The sequence below is a fragment of the Papilio polytes genome, unplaced genomic scaffold, assembly GCF_000836215.1.
Source record: "Papilio polytes unplaced genomic scaffold, Ppol_1.0 DF824303.1, whole genome shotgun sequence".
NCBI classification, from domain to species: Eukaryota; Metazoa; Arthropoda; class Insecta; order Lepidoptera; family Papilionidae; genus Papilio; species Papilio polytes.
This window is the reverse complement of record NW_013524901.1, coordinates 1,475,848-1,488,189: the sequence shown is the minus strand read 5'-3', so window position 1 is coordinate 1,488,189 and position 12,342 is coordinate 1,475,848. Positions and strand designations below refer to the sequence as shown.

The following is a 12,342-nucleotide window of genomic DNA, read 5'->3' as shown; positions in this document are numbered from 1 at the left end:
TTACTGTGACTTTAAGACCCCTTAGGGTTCCAGACGGTGCAGACAAAAACTAATTTTGTAAAACTATGCAGTCGACTTTGGACGCGTCGATAAACGAGCAAAGCTTTAGAACCTGATGTCGCAGTCGATCGCAACCGTTGTGTTTTATTGAACACGCTCTCGACGTAACTTGTAGCGTATGCCAATGAATGTGGAGTCAGGTGAAACAGAATTAGTTAACAAAAGGAGAAATGTAAGACGTGCAATAATTTCCGCCGTATCGTTGCAGTGTCTCGGTAGAGGAGTTCGCGAGGCGGCTAGGCACGCACACCTGCGCGTCGCGTGTGGGTACACGGAGGCTTCGCTCGCCGCATACAGCGGCGCGACAACGCGCTCGCGCCCCGCTCGGCGCCAGTGTGCACCACGCGACCGCCGGCGACGGATGTGTTGCTCGGCGCCGCGACGCCCATCCCTCGATCGCGAAAAAAGTTCAACACACGAAACTTTCTTAAGACTTTCCTTTCAACCCGAACGCTGTTGAAGTGGAACCGTCTGCTTTGCTGCAAACGTTAAGAGTGACCTTTCCTAAAACCGGTAATTCGGTATCCTCCGGAACGGGTTTAGTCACGGGCCCTGTGGCGGGACATTCGTGAAGTGTTAACTTGATTTTCAGAGTGCCGTGTTCAGTGCTAGTGACTGGATTTTTTCATTGCCATTGTACTGATCGATTTGAGGAGGACTCGTTTCTGCCTCTTAAGGTCGGCTACACGATTCAGTGCTGTCAAAAGTTTTAGTAAGTACAGATTAACTACTAAGTACTGGCAGTTATCTTAAATCTGCTGTTCTTTACAGTTGCGTTCGATGTTTGTATTTTCTACGGTTGTGTTAATGGTATCTATAATGTTATGTAATTTTTAAGTAGCTTTTAAAATCCAATGTATGCAGTATTAAAATTCTTAGAAAGTCGTAAGTTGAGAGTTTTAATAAAAACCGGACTATTATCATAAAATGAAGACCAAAAATAATTTTAAAAATCAACTTACAGTATTCTTAAATTAAATACATACAAAGTTGTTATTTTTTAATTTTACAATTATCTTCACTCTAAAAATATTGGTTTGTCTGTTTTTTTAACTTTATACAAAACAATAAGAGTCAATCTACAGTGTAATAGTAAGTTACTCTTACTTATTAAGATTGTGCAACGAGATAAACCGAATAAACAATCTGTAAAACATTGTGAGAAGTTGATAGAGATCTCGTAATATCCAACATCGATACAGTTTCATTGATTTGCTATTCTTTGTTTTAAAAATGAGAATGTGGAATGATTTACAATCTCTATCTATACAGTTAATAAAATTACAGTGTCTGTATCTTTAAATAGAATTGATTTGTATTTTTGTATGTAACTAACTCGAAAACTACAGGGCCAAATAAAATATATTTCACCTAGCAACATAGCATATTTTTATAATTCCGCGCTGAAAGTATTAAGTAAAGCAAAAAATAGTGTAACATAATTTTTTTTTTAACGTTGACCGTCTGCAAATCTGCGATTTAATTCCATGCTGATGAAGTCGCGAGCAAAAGCTAGTGAGAAATAAATCCATACCTAATCATGATTTGAAATTAGAATGCAGATGGTCACTTATTTATCGACAATATATGGAAATTAAATCTCCAGTTAATTTATGTGACAATTTGCATACTAGAGAACCGACATCATGTGCACTAAGAAACAGATGTAAAAACTGTTTGAAAAAATTACTATTGAAACACTTTTTGTCTGTGAGAAAAAAGTATTGGACTATTTTTGTCGAGCAAAATTCGCTCTCGACAAACCGTGAGTAATGCAACTTATGCAGGGATGTTACTCAGCAGTTATATTTGAATTTGTGGCGCCAGACTTCTGAATTACTAACATATATTTTTTGGTTTATTTATCAAACACACAATACGAAATACAAAATTAAGTAAAATTGTGTATAAACCCAAACATTATCATAGAAAGGTTATAATATAGAATTATTTTACATTTACACTGATGTAGATTCAAAATAGATTTTTTTAACGACAATAAAATTATGTTTGAAAATAAAATTCGTTATTAACTGTTATTTAAGACTGATTTCTTCTATTCTGTTGATAAAAAGAGGTATTGTTTTAGAAGTATTTTTAGGTAACGCTCAGAAAAACATATTAAAGAATCTATAACATGGGTATAGTAGGGACAGTATGTCATTTAAAAAAAGAGAAATTATAAAAGACTGTACCGAGACTGCAAGTGTGTAATAAAGAAAAAACTTGTTAAGTATTGTATGTCCTTCCAGACTGTATTTTAAATCTATAGCAAATCATTCAGATCCATAAAGCCGTTCTGGAGAAACGTGGTAATAAACACATTGAAACTTTTGCATTATATTAATAAGAAGATAGAGTTGTTTTGATTCACTTTTGATATTTTTGAGAAAGTGTAACATCACGTTTGATATCTATCATAATAAAAGATGAATAGTATTTCCTTTTCGCTTCCTTTATAACAGTCCATTATAGTAGTCGTGAACTTTGGTTGTGCGAGTGCTCGGTCGAGGACCGTTTTTTGTACCTCTCCGTGTTGGCCTCGATCGCCATTAAATATCAAATCAGATTTCATTTCATAACTGTAGACGAATTGTCTATACTTGTGATGCTGTATGACCTCGGGATGATTGTCTGGTCAATATAATGTAAAAGACGGACATGGACTTCTTTTATCTTCATGGAAAATTGTAATTATTAATTATTCAATGAATTAAGGAATTAATGAAATAGCTTTTTATTCTGAATAGCTTAAAAAGAACTAAGAACTAGGTATACAGAGTTACACAATTTTTTTTCTTCACAACTACCCATTTGCGAGCATAGGGCTCCTCTAACATATTTATTACTCTAGTTCATATCAATTTTTTCGTTACTTTCGATTTCCTCTGTATTTGGTTTTTCTTGTAATATATCTCTCCATTATATTCAATGAAATACATGATGCTTCGATAAACAGTGAAATTAAAGAGAAAACAAACAAATACTTTAAAACCTCCAGTCTTAAAATTAAGCAATGTTGATATCATATTTATTTGAAAAAATTACAATAGATACGAGTACAATAGCAAAATTGTCATCAGTCATTTCATTCAACAAGCGATTTGAGTATAAAAATTGAAATATATTCACTGAAAGTATTCCGTTCAGTGGAGCGTTTCTTTTGACCGGTCGATTGAATTACTATCACAAAAACTTCGGGACGTACAAACGCGTAAATATTTATCTTTATTAAATGTCGATGTCAGTGGACCAAGACCGAGATTTAGACAATCTAGAGAACAAGAAGACTCCGCAACAAGTAAAGATGCAACGAACCAGTCAAGGTCCCCTTGCGTTGTTTGGACTGTTTTTGTGTCGTTCGTAGATAATTTTCTTTTTACGACATGTTAATACTGACAATAATAGATTGCTGTAACTATCTGAATAGAATTTGTATTATAAACTTTAATATACGAAAGAAATAATACTATTTTAGAGGAAAACAACGAATTTCATCGATTAATTTCTGTGACGTCGTAAGAGCGCCACCTATGCAGTTCTTTGGAAATTAACCACACAGCTAATTCGAAGAAAGACAGATAACCTTTTACACGGTAGTGAAACCCGATACACAGATTCTGTGTTCTAAAAATTCGTTTACTTAAGATTAATTAAACTTGCAATTTCATATTATAATTTTAACGAGTCTTTTTTGTCTAACTAAAAGTTTCTGAAACGGAGATTTGGATAGTTTTTATTGACATTTTTTACTTTTATTATTTAACCTTATTCTGAATAACTTTGTAACAGCAATGCTGGTATTATTATTAATTCCTAAATTACTTTTCACGGCCATATCATAACGGGTTGGACAGAAATAAAGTGAAATTAAGTTATATTTTGGTCTGGTTATCTTAATTTTACATGAAGTAGTGAAATGACTGTTAATCGTTTTTGGCAAACACGTGTACAAAGTAGTACAGGGCAACGGTATTTTGGCACAAATATCAGTGTCATATTCTGCGGCTTTTGGGCTACTACGTGATTTCCGTATAAGTGTAATTTATCTTAGATATTAATGTAAAAAAATGTTGACATCTTTGAGTCCACGGTGTTAGGTTACACATATAATTTAGGATTCATCGCACTAGAGTAAAATTTTTAAACATTTGGGTTTATAATATTTTACTATCTTTATTTTTGAATGTTAAAGGAATAGTTTCATTTACATTTCACGTCATTTCTTTATTATTGTGACAATATATTCATGAGTTTTTTTTTAATAAACACAATTCCCTTCTGCCAAGTAACTATATATAGTTTTCATTTGCACTTTATCTACTCCAGGTAGGATAGTAGTGTTTTTAAACACGGAATATCGAGATTCTTCTTTAAGTTATGCAACTTCGTGATTCATTGATGTATTTGCACTTGTTTTCGACAGTTGGTAGAGACGTTTGTGCGTTGCTACACGCGCTAATTGAACAGGTCATGGTCATGGGAAAGACAAAAGTAAACATTTCATACAATAATAATTTGATAAGACGTTAACTGATCGCAAGGTAGCCCTTTAGTTAAGATTTCTCACACTAAACTTATACTTTCATTAAGGTCGGTTATCTATTTTTATAGAAGGGATAACTTGTAACGGAACACTTAATATTTATTCATATGCGCAACATTAGAGAATATCTGAATCCACTTTCTAATTTTTTTAAGATTAAAAATACGAGAGTTTACTTGAAATTAAGTAGCAATAGTCATGTTTTACATGGAAGAGGATGGACACGAAAAAGAGAGAAAATAGGGATTGGCCCTTGATATTACAATCAAGGGGAAACTCAGAAGCATGAAATACCTCTACATATTTGGTACAAAACAAGTGTCGAGTACATCGATACTTTCGTGACTAGTAATATTTTAAAACAAAACTTCCGAAAAAGTCTCCGCAGTCTGTTCCGGTTTCGATCCGGAGACTCCATATTGAGAGTTGGCCCACCCAATCGCTAACACGTGACTATTCAGGTTAAAAATTAAAATCAATAAATTGAATTTTATCCTAATTGGAGTAGTAATAGAGTAAGCTAGTCACGTTTCGTTACGTGACGGACGGTGAGGTTGACTTTGGAGGCTTCAATGTCATTGAAATATTTTACGTATGACCAAAAACTAGTTTTTTTCCGACTGAAACTAAATAAAAGTGAAAATAATGCTATACTGTTATGCTTGTTCTTTCAGTACTTTAAGAGAAATTTTAACCGATATCTCTCTAAACATTGTTTAGAATGCTTTGGAGGACGAAAACCCGGTGCGCTGACCCTACGGGAGTAGGATAAGGCAGGAGAGATGATGATCTCTCTAAACATTGTTTCTTCATTTACATAGATGTTTTACATGCTAAATATGAAAAAACCCGTATATTTTCCCATTGGGGTATTTTCTCCGGGTTTTTCCCTATTTTTTTCCACATGAGGGTATTTTCCGGGTAAAATTCTATGTCTACTCTTGACCATCGTTCGTAACGTTTTTCCACCTCTGTGCAGTTCTCGGTGATGGATGGCGTTATGCGTAATGGTGTCGAGATTAATTAAAGTCAAGTATAGTTATTTTATAAATTCGCATAGTTATTACATCTCGTTAAAAGTAATTCTTCTTTACATCTGAAGTTCTAATGTAGTCTTTTGTTTTCATGTTAGGCATGAAAAGATTAGTTGATTCTTCAATAACCAGTTATCGTTTTTCAAAAGCATTTACATATAAGTGCTATATGATATTGATAGCTAAGTATGCTTTTAATGCAAGTGATAAATGACGCAATGCGTTAAACGTTACAGCTTAGCATAGCATTATGCGTCGATCACATATTACGGACCCGATATTAATTATTGCAACGACCTTGTACCTATTATGTACCTGTTTTAAGTCCGTTGCCTGCTGCATTGAGAAACGCACGTCAACTGTTTTATAAAGATAAGTAGTCTTAAACACATCAACAAATAAATAGTAACGCCTAAAGGACTTGTCAAACTAGTTATAGTCTATACTGTTATAATAAAGGGTAAACACACACTTCTTTGTTGCCTAAGATGTCAGCAATTACAGCATATTTTTGAATAATTTTTTTTTCATAAAAAGCTCTACACTCACGTCACGCTATATATATTTTCACGCCATTAAACAAAGTGGGTTAATATTTTGGATAAAAACCCTAATGTGGAAAAGAGACCATAAATTGCTGCCAACATCAAAGAAACAAGATTACCAAGGTTTGTCATGTCATGTCAGTTTGACATTTGCTATTGATAATTTGATAGATGTAAACGATAAAATAAAAATTTCATAATTTCATGCGGATGCCGCACGAGAACAGCTAGTCTTTTATAAAAAAAATTGGTTGCCTTGTAATTAATTGACTACTATCCGTAGAATAATTAATACTTACCATTAACCGTGGTAGTGTTCAATAATTTATTTTATTTATAAAAGTTCTTAATGCACAAGAGTTTCGTGAGAACTGTGTCAAACATTGCGTGACGATGTGAATGCATTTTTGAAATCCATAAAAATAAAGAAAAGACAACAGGAAACAATAAATGTAAGATTTAATTGTATCATGTAACTTGTTATAAATAAGATTACGTTTTTCACTTTTTGCAATATTTAATTAGTATAATTTTAAAACACGTATACAGACTTGATACATTTTTTTTATAAATATAAAATTGTGTTTTACAAAATATTTCTTTTTGATTCAATACTCTGTGAGCATGCTTACTTTGGACTCAAATTTTAATTTAAATAAAATCTTTCCTATATTTGTGTAGGATAAGGAGGTTATAACAGGTTATAAAGAGGTTAAATATGTTTCTTTTTAATATGTTTTCTTTTTAATTGATTTCGTATTTTATATTTTGACGTTCGTTTAAAATTAGTTTTAAGTTGGGAGTCGGAGAAAAAAAGAGGAACGACGATGTAACAAGATGTGTTTTTGTAAAATGGTGTAAATATTAAAAACAGCGATAGATAACGAGTTTATTTTTATTTGATCGAGCCACAACCCCACATTTATGACAACAAACATATGCACTTTTTCTGTATAGTTATATCTTAGTTCAAAATCATAAGCAACTTATTCTGGGTTGACGAAGTTTCCATTTATTTTATCATCGTTTATTCATCATTGATATATTAATCTGAATTTCAAAGGAATAAAACTCAAGTTTATTTCGGAATCGCATTTCAAGACTTTACAGAAAAACACTATCGAATGGTTAAACGGAACTCAGAAACCGACTAAACGTTTATTATATTTCACTAAATGTGATATAGCAATACAGCACCTCAAGGTCTTCTTCAACGACAACCTTCAGTGTTTATATTTGGTTTTAGTTAACAGTGTCTTCTTGTCTCGATGTTGTCATCGTTTACATTGCGTGTTATTATGTAACGTCGGTAATTTAATTTACACTTAACAGATCGTGTTATTGTTATTTATTTACTTGCTTTTCATAATTTGGGGAACTTAAAATTTTATCACTTAAAAACGCAATGTTATTTGATTAAATATAATTATATGTGTTATCTGGCTGCTTCTTCAATATCCTTCCCTTTTCCCTAAGGAGGTTCAACAGTATGTACTCTTCCATACTCTGTTTCCCGTCACCGTCATACTTTCACAGAAGTTCATACTATAGTCTTCCTCTACTCATTCTTTTGAGCTCTTGTTTATTGAAGTATTCATCGCCCATGCATTTTTCTTCGAAAGCTTCTTGAACATGCTAGATTAGAATTATCTGTCAATGCAATATTTCAAAGTCACGATATTACTCTTGTAGTTAGTGTAAAAATTTCATGGTAGCTCACGGTTATTATTTGTATTGGGTGGTACAGCCTACATGGGAGAGGTTCTCAAACTGTTAGGTTTATTATGTGACAATGTGACAAATGTCTGTCATTATTATTACCTACTTAAGGTCTTTAAGCAGTAGGAAAATATGAGATAAATCTTAGAAATAATTTGAAGCAGAATACGTAAGCCTCAATTTGTATTATGATTTATTGAGTTTGTGTGATCCTTTGACATGTAAAAGTACCATAATCGCATTGTTTTGCCTTTTAATAAATGTTTTATAATATTTTAGCAGCTTTAAAGTCGGTATCAGTCAAGCGTTACTTAAACGTTACTATACTTTCAATTGTCAATTGTTATGGTAAAAATGTAGAAAGCTTTACGTAGAAATATCACTGCATATCTCGGCTGACACCATCTTAATGCAACCACCGACATCAAAGTAAAATGTAGACATAACAGCCACAATAAGGGCTTGTTTTTAGTGTATTTTGTTTGGAAGTCGGTTTTGTAAGTATGAATTTGTCGTGTCTAGTGTAAGTTTGAGCGGCGCTGCAATGCGGTGTACTTTCGTACAAGTCATATGTGGCCTTCGACCGCACTCCGCACCGATGAATAGACCGTAAATATTGACCGTCAGACATATGTTAAGAGACTATTGAAAGATTCAGTGCTATCGAACGTTTATTTGTAAGGGAATTATGTCGAGGTCTCTATTAAGCAACTATCGAAATGTGACTGATGGATGAGAGAGTTCGGAACGATCTGTGATTTTCTATTTAATAGGAGAAAGTGTCTTGTTCATCTCGCTCGATTAACAGTTCTTATATGAATTTTATTCGCTTTTATTTATATTAATTTGATAGTAAATTGGGCTGTTTTAATTTTAGACAAAGATGTTATCAATTTGAAGACTAATTATTTGAGATATTTCACATATCACAACGCTTATTTTAATTATTATCGTATTTAAAATAGTATAACTCTAAATTTGAAACATACACTTTATTAAGACATAAAAGCGTTTTAATTATAGAACACTAGCAAAAACAGCTGAAGTATTGATCTTAAGTGTTTATAAAGCAATCATTCAATCTATCTTAATCATGAACTTTATCTAATAAAAGGATTGAACAATCACTGAATGACCTTTGGTTTGCGAATCGATGAACCGATCTTACATTCATTCATTCAATTGAGATCAGGGTGAGGTTGTTGTAGCCTTAATTCGTTCTTTAATTGTATACCGTGCAGTCTCTAATTGTGAATGCACCTGGGGCCCATTGTTTCCATTGCGGCTTCCTTACTCGAATAGCGGTCCAATTATAATAGCGTTTTGTCCGTAACTTCGTTAACGCTTTCCCGAAACTCTACTGAGAAAGAGGTCATTTTAGGGCCGGTATGATTTTCTTTGTACACAAAATAAGTGTTAATTTTGACTAAACTAGGGTGCACTGGTACGAGTTTGTTGCTTATGTTTTTACTACCAAGTTAATTTTTGTAAAGTAAAACACTTTGAAATTCAAGAACACATCGACCATTTTATAATTTTTACAAAACCTAAACTTACGTATTATGCTTAAATTATTGCGTTTGATACAATTAAAAATTGATTTGGCTTTGCTACCTGGAATTTTTAATAAACGTATTTTCTACTTTAAAAATATTCCATTCCACTTATAAAAAGACTAGAAGCGCGTAAGTAGTTGCCTATTTTAAAATAAGTAAGTACTTAATTTAAAATAGGCAACGAAGTATCATCAATGATAACTGAATGTTCCAAAAATAGTTGAAGACCAAATACGAAGTGCCTTGTTATTTTCATTTATTATTTAGATAAACCGTATACGAGCGTGTACGTGCTTCATAGAGTTGCTTAAAAACTGCTTTTTGGTCTAGAGTCTGACTAATCGGTTGATAATATTTTTTCAAGTGACCTTTCTCAGCCTTGATAATTCCGGTCTTACCCAAGGTTTAAAGTAACTTGTTTAGATACATTTTTAATAATGCTTGTATAGAAAACCACAATTTACGTAATCTAATACTTTAGACGTGAAATTTGTCAAGTGTTGTTTTTTATTTCATTAATAAAATTTTCCTTTCTTACGCGCTACTGAACTGCTCAGGTTAATTTTGTTTAAAAGAAATTTCGTAGTAATTGGAAAGAGAATGTTTGTAATTTTTACTATAGTTTGAAATAAGTTCTCGCAAATATAAATATAATAGAAGTTACGAATTATTAAGATGAGATTGGTCGTTTCGCAAATCGACCTAGTAATGATGTAAACAACAACAAGGCCGTTTATTCAACGAAATCCTATTCAACAATGCTTATTGTTTTCACTCGGACAGCTGATATCAAAGCTTGATCTAGGCAAAGCCAGATGACTTATTACTATTGTGAAGTGTATTTATAGGACCTTTTCATTCAATGATTAATTAATTATTTTGTTACCCTTTAATTAAATTTAATGAAGTTACGAAGATTTTTTGGACATTTTCAGGCACCAATTTTAACGGTTACGTTTGGTTTAACTCAAAAATAGATATGTAAGAACGAGAACTTAACATTTCTTTTTCCTTGGTTGATATGTATATAGTATACTAATCCAAAAATACTTTTTATTTCCAACATTTCATAAAATTGGTACGAAATTAACCGTTTGATTTCAATAATTCTAAGCATTAGCGTCAAGCGTAATAGATGCAAAGAGAAACCAAATCGGATTCACTTTCATTTGTTAACGCGGTTCATTACCAAGGTCGGACTATAAATATATACCAGTACTTAAGTGCGCCATCTGATGGCCATATGGCGACCGTGCATGCTGGGTGTCCAATCTTTTATTACTTTTAATTTCGAAAAGCCTATAGTCTAATGTACAAAGGGACAGATAACTGATTTAGCAGTCATGGGTTCCAATCCCGCCATTCGAATTGCAAAAAAAACTACATTTTACTAACTTTATGAATGCGAAAGTTTAGATGGTTCGATGAATGTTTGTTAGAGTTTGTGGCCTAAACTGCTTAACGGATCTTGATTAAATTTGGCATAGATTTAGAGCATAATTTGGAAGAACACATAGGCACAAAGTAAGTATACTTTTGTTTTTTTAATCCATGCGGACGGAGTCCCAGGAAAAACCACGTTTAAATATGATGAAATATCTTGTTTATTTTGTTGTAACAGTTATTGTAATTTTAATAATTTTGTGGCTTCTGGTTTTTCAAAGCAATCTTAATTTGTTTTCAGCAATGTTTTTTGTAATAAACAATTGGTGTGTTGTAAAATTTAGCCACAAAAATGTAATGTTCACCGTCAATTTACTTTGCAGTTACTTAAAAGGTTATGTTAGAAGTCAAGGATGTAATTACAACTGACATTATAAATAAAATTTCAATAGTTCTTTTAATTTTGACTTGTTTAATATTATTTTTGTTTTTGTTAATTTTTGGAATACAGGACCAAACATGAAATAAAACAATGGTTTTGTCACTACATTATTTCCGGTTAGTAATACCGAGTCTAAAATTTTTAGGCATATTTCATATTGCGTTATTATTTAAAAATATTACTGTCGATAATTTCTCATTCATTGTAGATTATAGACTGCAGTAATTCTGTTTCTACATCTGCGTTCCAACAAGACAATTCTAATAAGATGTTACTAAGCGTGTAATCGTGAATTCCTCAAATTGTTTCTTAGCTCGAAGTCAAATGAAATCTATGGCAGAGTATCATTACGACCTCGAGATGTCATTACTGGGCTGTACTGCGCCTACTGGTAATTCAACGTTGTACCCACGTCCAAACAGTCCGCTTCATTTCATAATCCTGCAATAAAATTTAATTCTTACGAAAGTGTCATTTACGTCTACATTTGCATGAGTAAGTGGCACGCTTCCTGCAATTCACGCTGCACCGATCCTATTTGTTTCGATGGCAGCGGGCGGTGTATTTACTTTCTTGTTCAAGAAGTCGAGATTTATCTCTTTAAGGAGAGAGATTTTACTTTCGTGTGGTAAAGCTCAGCCTAATGTAAGTTACGTCGGTGACTAACTGCTCTCGATTAATATTAGAGATAGAGTAAATAAATACAACCTTTTCCTTGGCGTTAGTTATTACTTCTTTGTTTATACGGAAGCTGTGGACCGGTACTTAGAATTTTAATGACGTTCTCAAATATTTAAAGCCTGCTTTACATAACTAATAGTCACTATCGAGGATAAATTTACGGAATAATTTCCTATAAAACAATACCCTTTAGGTAGAGTGTCATTTGTTTCTTTGAATAATTTTATACTTCTTAACAAACTTCTTCCCTTTCTTTTACTTAAGAACTGTGTTCATTCTTGTCGATAGATTTATCAGTCCTCCCACTTTAGTCTCTTCCTATTTTTTTTCTTTTCTATTTTTATAAAGTCGTAAGAACATGTCCCCTATCATCTAA

General features: G+C 32.7%; 1 protein-coding gene across 1 annotated transcript in view; it reads left to right on the top strand.

The window, feature by feature from the left end:
* The first annotated feature begins 372 nt into the window (after positions 1–372).
* The window catches only part of LOC106101443, a 126,915-nt gene continuing 114,945 nt past the window's right edge, over positions 373–12,342 (top strand). Inside the window, exon 1 of the mRNA XM_013280682.1 lies at positions 373–772. The gene's annotated coding sequence lies outside the window, so the exon portion shown is untranslated. The remainder of the gene's footprint in view (positions 773–12,342) is intronic.